Source organism: Alligator sinensis, unplaced genomic scaffold, assembly GCF_000455745.1.
Source record: "Alligator sinensis unplaced genomic scaffold, ASM45574v1 scaffold780_1, whole genome shotgun sequence".
Classification (NCBI taxonomy): Eukaryota; Metazoa; Chordata; order Crocodylia; family Alligatoridae; genus Alligator; species Alligator sinensis.
The window spans coordinates 1,107,256-1,118,758 of NW_005842144.1; positions in this window are offsets into that span (position 1 = coordinate 1,107,256).

Consider the following 11,503-nt stretch of genomic DNA (forward strand, 5'->3'; position numbering starts at 1 on the left):
GTGACATCACTGACATCACTCCTTTCTCCCAAAACTACTTGCTATGTCTGCAACTGAACATGAGGATCTTGGATTGGCCTCCAACAGACTCACTGGACACATCTACATGAGACGCTAGGTAGCCATAGTGACGAGCTACAGAGACGTAGCATCAGTGGGCAGAAATCGTGACACCCATGCTATGTCACCATAGTGACAAGCTATGTCACCATGGCTCATAGCTATGGCAATGTAACATCTACACATAACCATGTGCCATCAGGACTGGGCAGTACCAGTGCTCAGTCATTTAGTACTTCCTTTCACAAGTCATTTAGCAATTACTAAATGACTGTGTAGTACAAAATGCACATCCTCATCCTCATATCGAGGGACTGCTGCTGCTGAAAAAAACCACAGAGGAGAGAGCAGAAGGAAAGCAAGCAGTGAAGGAACTGTTTGCACAGAGGAGACACCAGGCTGCTGTGATAGGTAAAAGCCAGAATGGAAAGCGGCTCTTTCCCTAATGTGAAGAGAGGATGGAGGATTTGCTTTGTTTCATTTGTGTGGTTAGAGACTGAGGTTTGTTTGGTGGGAACTGAACTGCCTGAGGAACTAACAGCAGAGCTTATTGGCCTGCAAAAGGCAGCATAATAAAGGACTCGTTTACAGGCACCTACAGCAATTGAGGTAACACAAACTTCCAATCACAATGCTGCAAGCCATATTTTTAGTGAGGTAGTATGCCAAGCTGACCAATACTGCAATGTTGCATGTCCATCAACAACAATGGTATAACTAGGATGGGGCAACTGTCCTAGGCACCAACCTGGGGTGGGGAGAATGTCTACCACTGGTATCTATGCAATCACGCTGGTAGTACAGTATCAGTCACTGTGCCCTAGGTGCCTGGCCACATTGCTACGCCACTGTTCAGCTGTAATGAGCCAGATATCTGGCTCAGATGGTTGATGTATGAGTGTCTACACTGCTCTTATAGGATGAATAAGAGTGTGGACAGATAGTATCTTGGACCAAAAAAGCACTTCAAGAACTTTCCAAAGGTTTTCTCTATTGTGCCCAACTTACCATCTCACTGTTTTGAGCTGTTAGGTGTAAATGGAATAATGTCAAGGTGAGGGAAGATGTAGCCATTTTTGACTAGCAGGAATAGGCAGGAAAATGTACACAATGTGCACATCTACACAAAACACTTAATGCACAGTAGCCTAATAACACTGTGCAGTAACATGCTGGGCAAGAACCATGCTAATACACTAGTATTATGCTAGTGCAGTCACTAAAAAACTGTGCGCTGGTGCTCCTGTGCAGTAACTGTAGTTACTGCGCATTTAGTTAGTACTTCATTAAGTATGAAACTAAATGTGCAATAACTAATGCACATTAATGAATGGGTAGAGGTGCCCAGTATGCAGCACAAACAGCATCAAGCTAGCTCTCACACACTGAATGTACTGCCAATTTTTGGGAAAAAAAAGTTCTTATCGTATATAGGCCTGTACAGTCATCTATGAGTCCATGACACTTCATATAACAACTCTCCTAGAGAAACCCCGCTAGAAACATGCCTCTAGGATGATTTATAATTGTTTTTGATCTGTCAATAAACCAGTTTGTAATCCATCTAATATATGCCATCTTAATTTTGTATCATTGTACTTGCTTAATCAAAATGTCATGCCATATATAGTTAAATACCTTACAGAAGTCTAAATATGTTACATCAATGTTACTGTCTTTATTAAACAGATTTGTAATCTCACCAAAAATATCAAATTAGTTTGACAGCATCTATTTTTCATAAACTCATGTTGATTGGCATTAATATCATCCTTTGATTCTTCCTTAATTGAGTCCTGGATCAGCTGTTCCATTATTTTGCTTGGGACGGATGCCAGGCTGACATGCCTATAATTATCTGGATTGTCCCATTTACCATTTTTTAGAGAAACAATATTAGCTTTCTTCCAGTCTTAATTTATTTTCTTTAATTCAGTATCCGCATGTCTGTCTTGGTTTTACAGCATCATGATCTAACATTACATCTAAGCAGTGCGTAATTTAAAACCTGAAGTCCGCTGTGAAATGCATGATAAAGTCAAATACTTAACCCAGTTGCAACACAACTCCATTTTCTGAAGTCTTCTTGCTTACTGCATCACAAATGGTTTTAGTGTCACTAAATGCAAACCTCTGTCATCTGTTGCTGTTATTACTTTTGAAAATAAAAAAGAATATATTGAGAGGTGCCCGAGCACACTTTCTGTTTGTAGTAGTGATAAAATCCAAACTGTAAGTCATTGTATCGACACAGAGAAGCAAATCCTTTGTTGATATCTTATAAAATAGTAGAGGTGTTGGAATTTCAGATTTTGTTAGGGGGGCCATTCTGATTGATAGGAAAGTTAAAACTCACAAGTGGTATTAAAATCAAAATAGGTGAAAAATAGGCAGGGCCAGCCCCTCCTATCCTGCTGACCCTATGGCCACAGGGGGGCCCGCAGCCAAGGGGCCATGCCCCACATGCCCCCTGCCACCTGACCCATGTTTAAAGGTCTTGATGCAGGCAGGGAGCCCCTTCCCAGCCAAGCAGGGGAGGAGTTTCCGGCTTCACTCCTGCCTTGGCCCCAGCCCGGGGAAGGGAACTCAGGTGTCCCCAGCACATGCCATCCCTACCCCATGCCCACGTGCGCGCAGCCCAGCCCCAACTATTTTATTTCAGTGAGTTTATAGAACGAGCAAGCAAGAGTGGGAAGAGAAGAGCAGAACTACAATTTTGATTTTTTGATGGACCAGGGGGCCTCAAAACTATACCTTGCAGGGGGCCCCAAAATAGGGTTAAAAAAAAGTGTCTTTTATTTATTTTTTTATGGTCTTTTTTTAGAAATAAAGGGATTTATGGGACTTTTATAATTCCTTTCAAAATTTTCTTTTCTGTTTTTTGATGAGTCAATGGAAAAACAAAGAATTGTTCATGCTTTCTAAACTGCCAGAAAATGCCATATTTTCTCACACGCAAAATGCACCTTTTCCCAAAAACCAGTGGCTAGAAATTGGAGTGCACATTATATACAAGGAATATGGCAAATGCCATTTCTGCCACTCACCAGCAAAACTCAAAGTAAAGTCTGAACTTGAGCCACAGGGAGCAGAAAAATAAGTAGGTTTGACTGCCTCACTGCTGCTGCTCAGTTATTTACTGCAAGGAGGGTGCATCTACACCAGACACTACTGCACAGGAGCTCCTTGCTACCACACAGTAGCATTGCCAGGCACTAACCGTGCGCTGAAGCTAGTGTACAATAGCATCAGAAAAAAAATGTGCGGCAACGGTACTGCCCAGCAATGCCAGTCACTGCACAGTCATTTAATACTTGCTTATCCAAGTACTAAATGATGATGATGATGATGATGTTGACACAACGACAATGATGCTGACAAGGATGATGATGAATCCTAACAGAAACTCAGGGCCTCTTCATGCTAAGCACTATCTGAACGCACAAATGGACATGAACACTGCCCCAAGAAAGCTTACGTTTTGCAAAACACATAGTAGGATTCTTGTAATAATGTTGATAACGCCAACCTGCCTAAGTAAGAATAGAGTTAATGAAATAATTTCTGAGATTTCACAGTGAAATTGGATGGTAACTGCCTGATTAATAATTCTCACCTTTGTGTCATATACTTTGGAAATTAACATCGTGGGTTTCCATATAGACATTGCAGTAGTTTTATTCAGACCATTTTGATATGCAACCAGTTACTCTAAGGCAGTTCTGACAACTCAAATTTGAGTCAGGGACGCTTACTGCAACATCAAAGTTGGTATACTTAATGCAGCATGGAAGTCCTCCAACTTTGCACTGAATAATTGGGACAAAACGACCCAGGTAGTCTTCATGTAACATCAAAGCTGTACATATAATAAGCTCATAGATAAATGCAAAAATGAATACATTCATTTTATCTCCTGGTTTTGGAGTTGGGTATGCTTTTGTTGTTGTTTTGTTTTGTTTGAAAATTAAGCTAAAAATGGCCTGTCTGAACATTTTTCTTTGTTAACAGACTTTCTTTTGTAGATTCATTCTAAATAGCATAAAAGCAGACAAGAAATATTTCCTGAAGCAATATTTAAGGGAAAAAAGCAGGCTGTGAACTGACCAGGGAAAGGTCTTATGGGTCTTTGCGGGAAATCTTAAAAGCATACTATCTGTACCCCTTCAGTGGGAGGGGCAGGGCAAAGAAGGACAGACAGACAAACCTTTATTAAGCAAATATTTAAAACTTTATTGTGCAACTGTTAAAAACAAATGGTGAGAGTGCCGCTAGATGCAGCTTCCAAGTCATGTCAAAGCAGGCTGCAAGGACATGGACATATTGCACTTTGACCATCCATATGAACAGTTTCCGTACAGGATCTCAAGGCAGATTCCACCACCCTTTCTCACTCGGCACAGGGAGAGGTGGCAGATGATCATCAGAGTACTGGCAAGCACATCTGCCGGGTGGGAAATTTTCATTTTATCCAGGAGATGTGAAGCAAAGCAAACAGAGTGCAGGCCCAGCCAGTCAGCCAGGGCTTTGGCCAAGAGCCAAGAAGTGTAGGCTAAGCAGAGGAGGTGGGTCAGCTTGATTATATGTGACCAGGAAAAGGAAGCAGTGAGTCTTCCAGAGGTTCAGCTCAGTCCCCCTGGCTGCAAGGCCAAGTTATGGACCAGGAACTCCTGCAGCAGCTCAGGAAATCACAGGCACCTGTCCTGAGGCCCCAGTCAGAGGTAGGCCAGTCAAGCCCAGCTAAGACTGAGGTAGAAAGGCAGTATGGCATCCCAGTGAAGACAACTGGGATCTAACAGAAAAAGCTCCAGATCAAGGGGATGCATTTCCAAGCAAAGAGCAGGCACTGATGAGCTTGTAGGCAGAAGGCAACAAGCTGATTAGACTCTGACCCCTCTTGTTGGTGGGCAGATACAGGACAGCCCACTGGAGGCAGTAGTGCCTATTCCAGAAGAAGTCCACAAACATGTTCTGGAGCCTTTTGAGCAAGCTCATTGGTGGATCCAGGATGATACACCTGTGCCACAGAGTAGCAGCTGCCAGGTGAAAGAAAAAGAGAAAGAAAGACTTCAATAAAGATTTATTAAGGGAAAAAGGGGTAGCAGTAAAACAATGGACAGCCCACACAGGGGCCCAGGTACAACAGACTGAGCCTGGGGCTACAGCCTGCAAGGCCTGCCCTCACACTCTAAACACAAAAACATTCTGGTATAACATCAACCTGCTAAGACCCCTGCCGGTACCCTGGAAAGGGACAAGCAGTAACATAGTGCGAGGACCAAGCAGCCACCCACAATGCTGCAGAGTACCCCCTGAATGGCCCATCATGCCTGGGAGGCAGGTACTGTCCACTGGAGGACCGCATGTTCAAATTCCAGCAACAGGCGCACCCGGATCAAGAACTGAAAGAACCACAGGGCATCATCAGAACTAGCCCCAGCGAGCCAGTTCCTGCAGCTCTTGAGGATGGGCACCTTGGCCTGGCCAAGCAGAAAGTTGGCCAGGCAAATGATACCCCCCTCAGCCACCTGGTAAGGGAAGTAAAACAAATAGGTAGCCTCTGAGAGGCTCAAGTCCAGCGCCTCGAGCAAAGTGCCGAGGGTAGCAAAGAGCAGCAGCAGCCAGGAGCACCCAGGGAAGGCATGGAACAGATCCTCTTCTACCTCCCCTGGACAAAAGGGGCAGGTCACTGGTGCAGCCGGATCCATGTAATGAATGAGCGTGCCGGTGGCTAGCAATCCATGTAGCAATTGCCACTGGAGGTTGCCGGTCCTTTCAGCAATGGGCAGCTTATAAAGCACGTACCACGCGGGGTGGGCCAATGTGAGTGCCGGTGCCACTAGGCACTGCCGCCACATCATGTCAGAACAAGTGGCAAGGATGCGGGCATGGTAGACATGAACCAACCATATGTACAGGGTCTTCTGGGGGAGCGCGCCGAAGCAAACCCCAGAATCACTATCAGGAGGCATGGGAAGAACTGCTAGAGTGTCAGGCCCTCCGCCCAGGTCACTGTCCATAGCCAGACAGTATGCAACCAGATAAGAGAGTTGACAAGGTTATCAGAGCCAAGGCTTGACAGCCTGTGCTTCAGGGCTGGATGTCAGACAAGGGGCTCCTGCAGCAACTGTGGAAATCAAAGATGCCTGGCCTGGGGATGGAGGTGGAAGGTGGCCTGCCAGGCCCATATCAGGCTGTTATAGAAGGGTAGGAGGGCACCCCAGTTCAAGTAGGCAGGTATCTCAATCGAACCCAAGGCACCCCACCCATTGCAGAAATACATAGGCCAGCTGTTGGGGGGGGGAGGGGCAGGAAGGGAGCTGCCCACAGACAGGAGTCTCTGGAGGGCCTGCAAGCAGAAAACAGCTACCCTGCCTGCCAAGTCAACTAAGCCCTGGCCTCCCTCAGCTGTAGGCAGGTAGAGAACGGCTCGGGGGAGTCAATGGTACCCATCCCAGAAAAAAATCCACCAGCAATCTCTGTAGCTTCTCAAGTATAAGTCTGGTGAGGGGTCCAACATGGCACACCAGTACCATAATGTTGCAGCTGCCAAGTTGTTCATAATGAGGACCCACCCACGGTAGGAGAGGCCAGGCAGATGCAAGCACCATCACCACAGGCACATCTCCACTGCATCACTGAGGCCCTCCCAATTCCAAGTGTGTAAGACCGATGGCCTGAGGGACACCCCCAGGGCCTTAATGCCCTCGCAACACTAGGTGAGACCCCAGGCAGATCCATGTGGGGGAGGCGGGGTTTGGCCCAAGCACCGAGAAGCATGGCGTCACTCTTGGTTCAGTTGATGCAAGCTGGAGAGGCACGCTCATAAGCACACTGACAGTCAACCTATGGCTGGACATCACCCTGGGTACCAAGGAGGATGGTCACATCATCTGTGTATGCCATCAGCCTGACTGGCAGGCCAACAACCATGCTGGAGGCCAATGGAAGGACAATGCCAGTCAGGTACCATCACAGTGCACAGAGCAGGGGCTCAATGGCCAGGGTGTAGAGCATTCTTCAAATGGGACAGCCCTGGCAGTTGCCTTTACAGGCTGGGAAAACGGCACAGAGTGCACTGTTCACTTTCAACAGGTTGGAAATGTCTCGGTACAAGACCCAGAGGGCAGAGGTAAAAACAGGCCCAAAGCCAACAACCTTTAGGGTCCAAAAAAGGTAGCCATGGTTAACCCTATCAAAGGCCTTCTCCTGGTCCAAGGAGATAAGTCCGATGTTCAGGCCAAAGAGGTCTGTGGCCATCAACACACTGAGAAGCAGGAACAGGTTGTCCTGGATTTTCATAGATTTCATAGATTTCATAGCCATTAGGGCTGGAAGGGACTTTTAAAGATTATTGGGTCCAGCCCCCTGCCCAAGGGGCAGGAAGTCAGCTGGGATCAAATGATCCCAGCAACACAGGCATCCAAGTGTTTCTTGGAAGTGTCCAAAATAGGTGCTTGCACCACTTCTGGGAGGAGTCTATTCCAGGCTCTGGGGACTTGGACAGTAAAGAAGTTTTTCCTTATGTCCAGCCTAAAATGGTCTTCCAGGAGTTTGCGACCGTTGGACCTTGTCTTCCCTTGGGGTGCCCTGGTGAACACACGTTCTCCCAGTTCCAGGCGCACCCCTTATGCACTTATAGGCTGCCACCAAGTCACCCCTGAGCCTAGACGCTTTCCTAGCCATGGGATTCTTCAGCATGGGGGGGGGGGGGGGTTCATCAGTCCCTGATTTCTTGTGGGGGGCACTTCCCCACCACCTCCCCTACCCCCAGGCCACCTTCAACCACTACAGGGCCTGGAGAGGATACCAAGGAGGCAGGCAGAGAGGGGCCATCCTGCACACTAACCTCAGCTCCCCTCAAAGTGGTGGGAAGGGCTTAAGGGGATGATAAGGGCTTCTTGGAAGGTCTCTTCTGTGCCTGGAATTTGCCCTTCCCAGCAGGAGGAGCCAAAGCCTCCCCTGAGGGGAAAGGAAAAGGGAGCCAGGTCAACCTCCATGGAGCCAGCAGACTCCAACGAAACAGGGAGTGGCTGAGAAGAAGGCCTGTCCCCACCACCATGCGTTTCAATACGGACAAGTGCAGGGTGCTGCACTTGGGCAGTAGTAACCGGCAACACACTGATAAGATGGGAAACTCCCTTCTTGAAAGCATGGAGGCAGAAAGGGATCTTGGAGTCATCACTGACTCCAAGATGAACATGGGCCGACATTGCGAGGTCATGGTCAGCAGGGCTAACCGGACCTTATCGTGCATCCACAGGTGCATCTCAAGTAGGGCCAAGGAGGTGATCCTCCCCCTCTACGCGACACTGGTCAGGCCACAGCTGGAGTACTGTGTCCAGTTCTGGGCACCCCACTTCAAGAGGGATGTGGACAACATTGAGAGGGTCCAGAGGAGGGCCACCCACCATCTATAAACTCACTAGGGAGGACCAGAAGGGTTTGGGGGAGACCTTGTTTCCCCTAGCGCCCCCCGGGATAACAAGGAATAACGGTCACAAGTTGTTGGAGAGTAGGTTTAGGTTTAGATTAGACATCCGTAGGAACTACTTCACTGTTAGGGCGGCTAGGATCTGGAACCAACTTCCAAGGGAAGTGGTGCTGGCTCCTACCCTGGGGGTCTTTAAGAAGCGGCTCGATGCCTACCTGTCTGGGGTCACTTGAGCCCAGTTTCCCTCCTGCCCAGGCAGGGGGTTGGACTTGAAGATCTACAAGGTCCCTTCCGACCCGACTTCTATGATTCTATGATTCTATGACCAACAGGGCTTCTGCGCCAGAGGGTGCAGCCAGGTGTTGGGTGCAGCCGCAGGAGCTCTGCTATGGCCAGCTTCTTCAGGCACTGGTTAGTCAGATGTAACCTGCTGCCACAGCGAAAGCACGAGGTGTCCCCAGTAGTGAGGTAGACCTCATAATGCCGCCCATGAATCATGAAGGATATGGAGTGGGGCAGACCGCGACCCTCCCTGTCAAGAAGTATCAACATCTGCCTTTTAATGGACAGGACATGCCGGAGCTCAGGAACTTTGCTGCCAAGTGGCAATCTATGGACTGGGCCCATTACCATGCCATAAGGGCTCAGGCAGTTGGTGAGCATATCATCCGAGAGAAATGGAGGGACGTTGGAGGCTACCACCTAAATGGCCGGTGTGTCTAAGGGTTTTGCAAAGCAAAAAACAACCCTGACAAACATACCTGCTACCATGACATCATGCACCAAAGCAGGGGAGCTGAGGAAAATGATGGGAAGTGAACTCACCGAAGCAGCATAAAGGGCATTTTTGCAGCCCACTAGTGCATGTCCACAGCAGCAGCACACTCCTCCACTCCAATGGCAGGAGGGGCATCAAGCCAGAGCCCAAAACTCTGGTCCAAAGGGGCAGAAGCCCCAGCAGTGAACCTCTGGGAGCTGTGTTCAGCCATCCCAATGAAAAAAGGGTTAAATATGCAAGGAACCAAAAGGGTGCGAGGTGGACGGCCATCTTACCAACAAGGAACAAAGCAGCTGGAAAAAACAAACAGAGGATAGGATAAAGGTAAGCAATATATCAGGAAAGAGAACGGGGGGAAAAGAAAGCAACATAACAGCTGCAGTGAGGTGGGGGTGTGGGGAACAAAATAAAACCAGAGGAAGGGGGAGAAGAGGGGAGACAAACGGGGCGGGGGGTGAGTTACTGCAGGGGAAAGGGCTTTAAAAAGGTCAAGAAAGGCCAGAAAAATTAATGCAAAGTGGGGGACTACAGTGAGAAAGGGGTCAGCCTGTCTGGGAGAGGAAAAACAAAGCAAGATAAAGAAAAGGGCTCACAGAACAGGCACAAGCTTTCAGAGCCCAAAAATAGCACAGCTGTCAGTGGCCATTTTGAAAGGAAAGAAGGAAGAGAGGGAGGGGTAGAGGGATAGACTATCCTTCAAAAGGGGCATCAGCAGAGGGATAGACTATCCATCCAAAGAAGTGTCATTGTGTGAAATTTTTGAAAGCCTAAAATATCCCATGTGTTGCTTCAGTAAAAAAAAAATGCTAACAAGATCCTGGGTGTGGGTTGCAAAGGAGGACTAGAATGTCAGTCAGAAAAGTGGAATTGTTGACATCAGTCAGATTTCAGTCATCTCGAAGGTTCATTTTCAGTCCCTTCCTCAGACTGAAGTACATGTTTTACTGTAGAGCAGCAAATCACATATAAGTGATTCTCAGTCTCTGGATATTTGTGGAGGAAAGGTTAAAGAGCTTCAGCTGTTTCTCAGCAGAAATGGAAAGGGTCTGAGATGACCTCATAGACAATAATCAAACGATGCTAAAAGTGAAACAAGATGCACTAGCAGGAAGTAGCATTAACCTGGAGACAGTCTACAAAGGAGGAAACTAAGACTGAATGGGCACATCTACATGAGATGCCTTAACGCACAGTGGCCTGCTCTACTGCACATTGCTGCGTCACATCAAAAAACTGTGCTAATGAGCTAATGTGCAGCAGAATTAGTCTACTGTGCATTAAGTGTCACAAAAAAGTTTGCCTTTGCTACTGCACATTAGTGAAAGTACAGTGCCTTTATCTAATACCCATATTAGAGGTACTAAATTTAATGCACAGTAGCAAAGGCACATTAATGAATGTATAGATGCGCCCAGTAAAATCTAAACACCCCTTTTAGGAAGGGCTCATAGCAGCACCTCATATTAACAATGCTTGCCATGCTTTCTTATAACCTTGCTAAATTAAAGTAAAGTTTGAGCTGAAATGTCCCATGCCAGGTACCAACCTCAGGCTGAGTCTTTCTTTCTTTCTGTCTGTCTTTCTCTTTTAAGCCAAATCCTGTCAGCCATTTCCAAAACTAAGAGTGGTTCTTCTGCCAGAAATGTGCTTTTTTGCCATCTTAGTGAAAAATCTGCCCACCTTTGGCCATGTTAACGGTGCCTGAAAACCACAGTTTACACTCAATCTTTATCTGCTAAAATGTGCCATCCCCAGAGAGTACTGGAGCTCTCTCCAGAGTGAGGTTCTGGAGACTTAGATGGACTCCTCCCGAAATAGCTGGGGTAGGGCTCTGGGCATCAGAAGTGAGAAACATGCTGTTAATAACCACTCCACAGGCACCCAGGCAGAATGGAAAAGGAAACCATCTTATTTGAATACACATAGAAAACAACTCAGGAAAGTGGGAAAAAAGTAGATTGTTAAAAGCTTAGCGTGACTTGGCGTGAACAGGGTAGAGAAAAATGTAACTGGGGGTGGAGGTACAGGGACTAACTGGTCAAGGAAATGGAGAGGAGGTATTGGGTTTATCCTGGCAAGACTAGCCTCTTTGGAGGGAGGAAACTGAGGCTGAAAGTCAACAAGGGAAGGTGGCCTGTGAGCCAACTGGCTGAGAGGAACACTGAGATTAGATGAGGATACTGGGGCAGAGGCAGGGACTGGGCAGATAAGAAGATCCAGATTAGGAACGT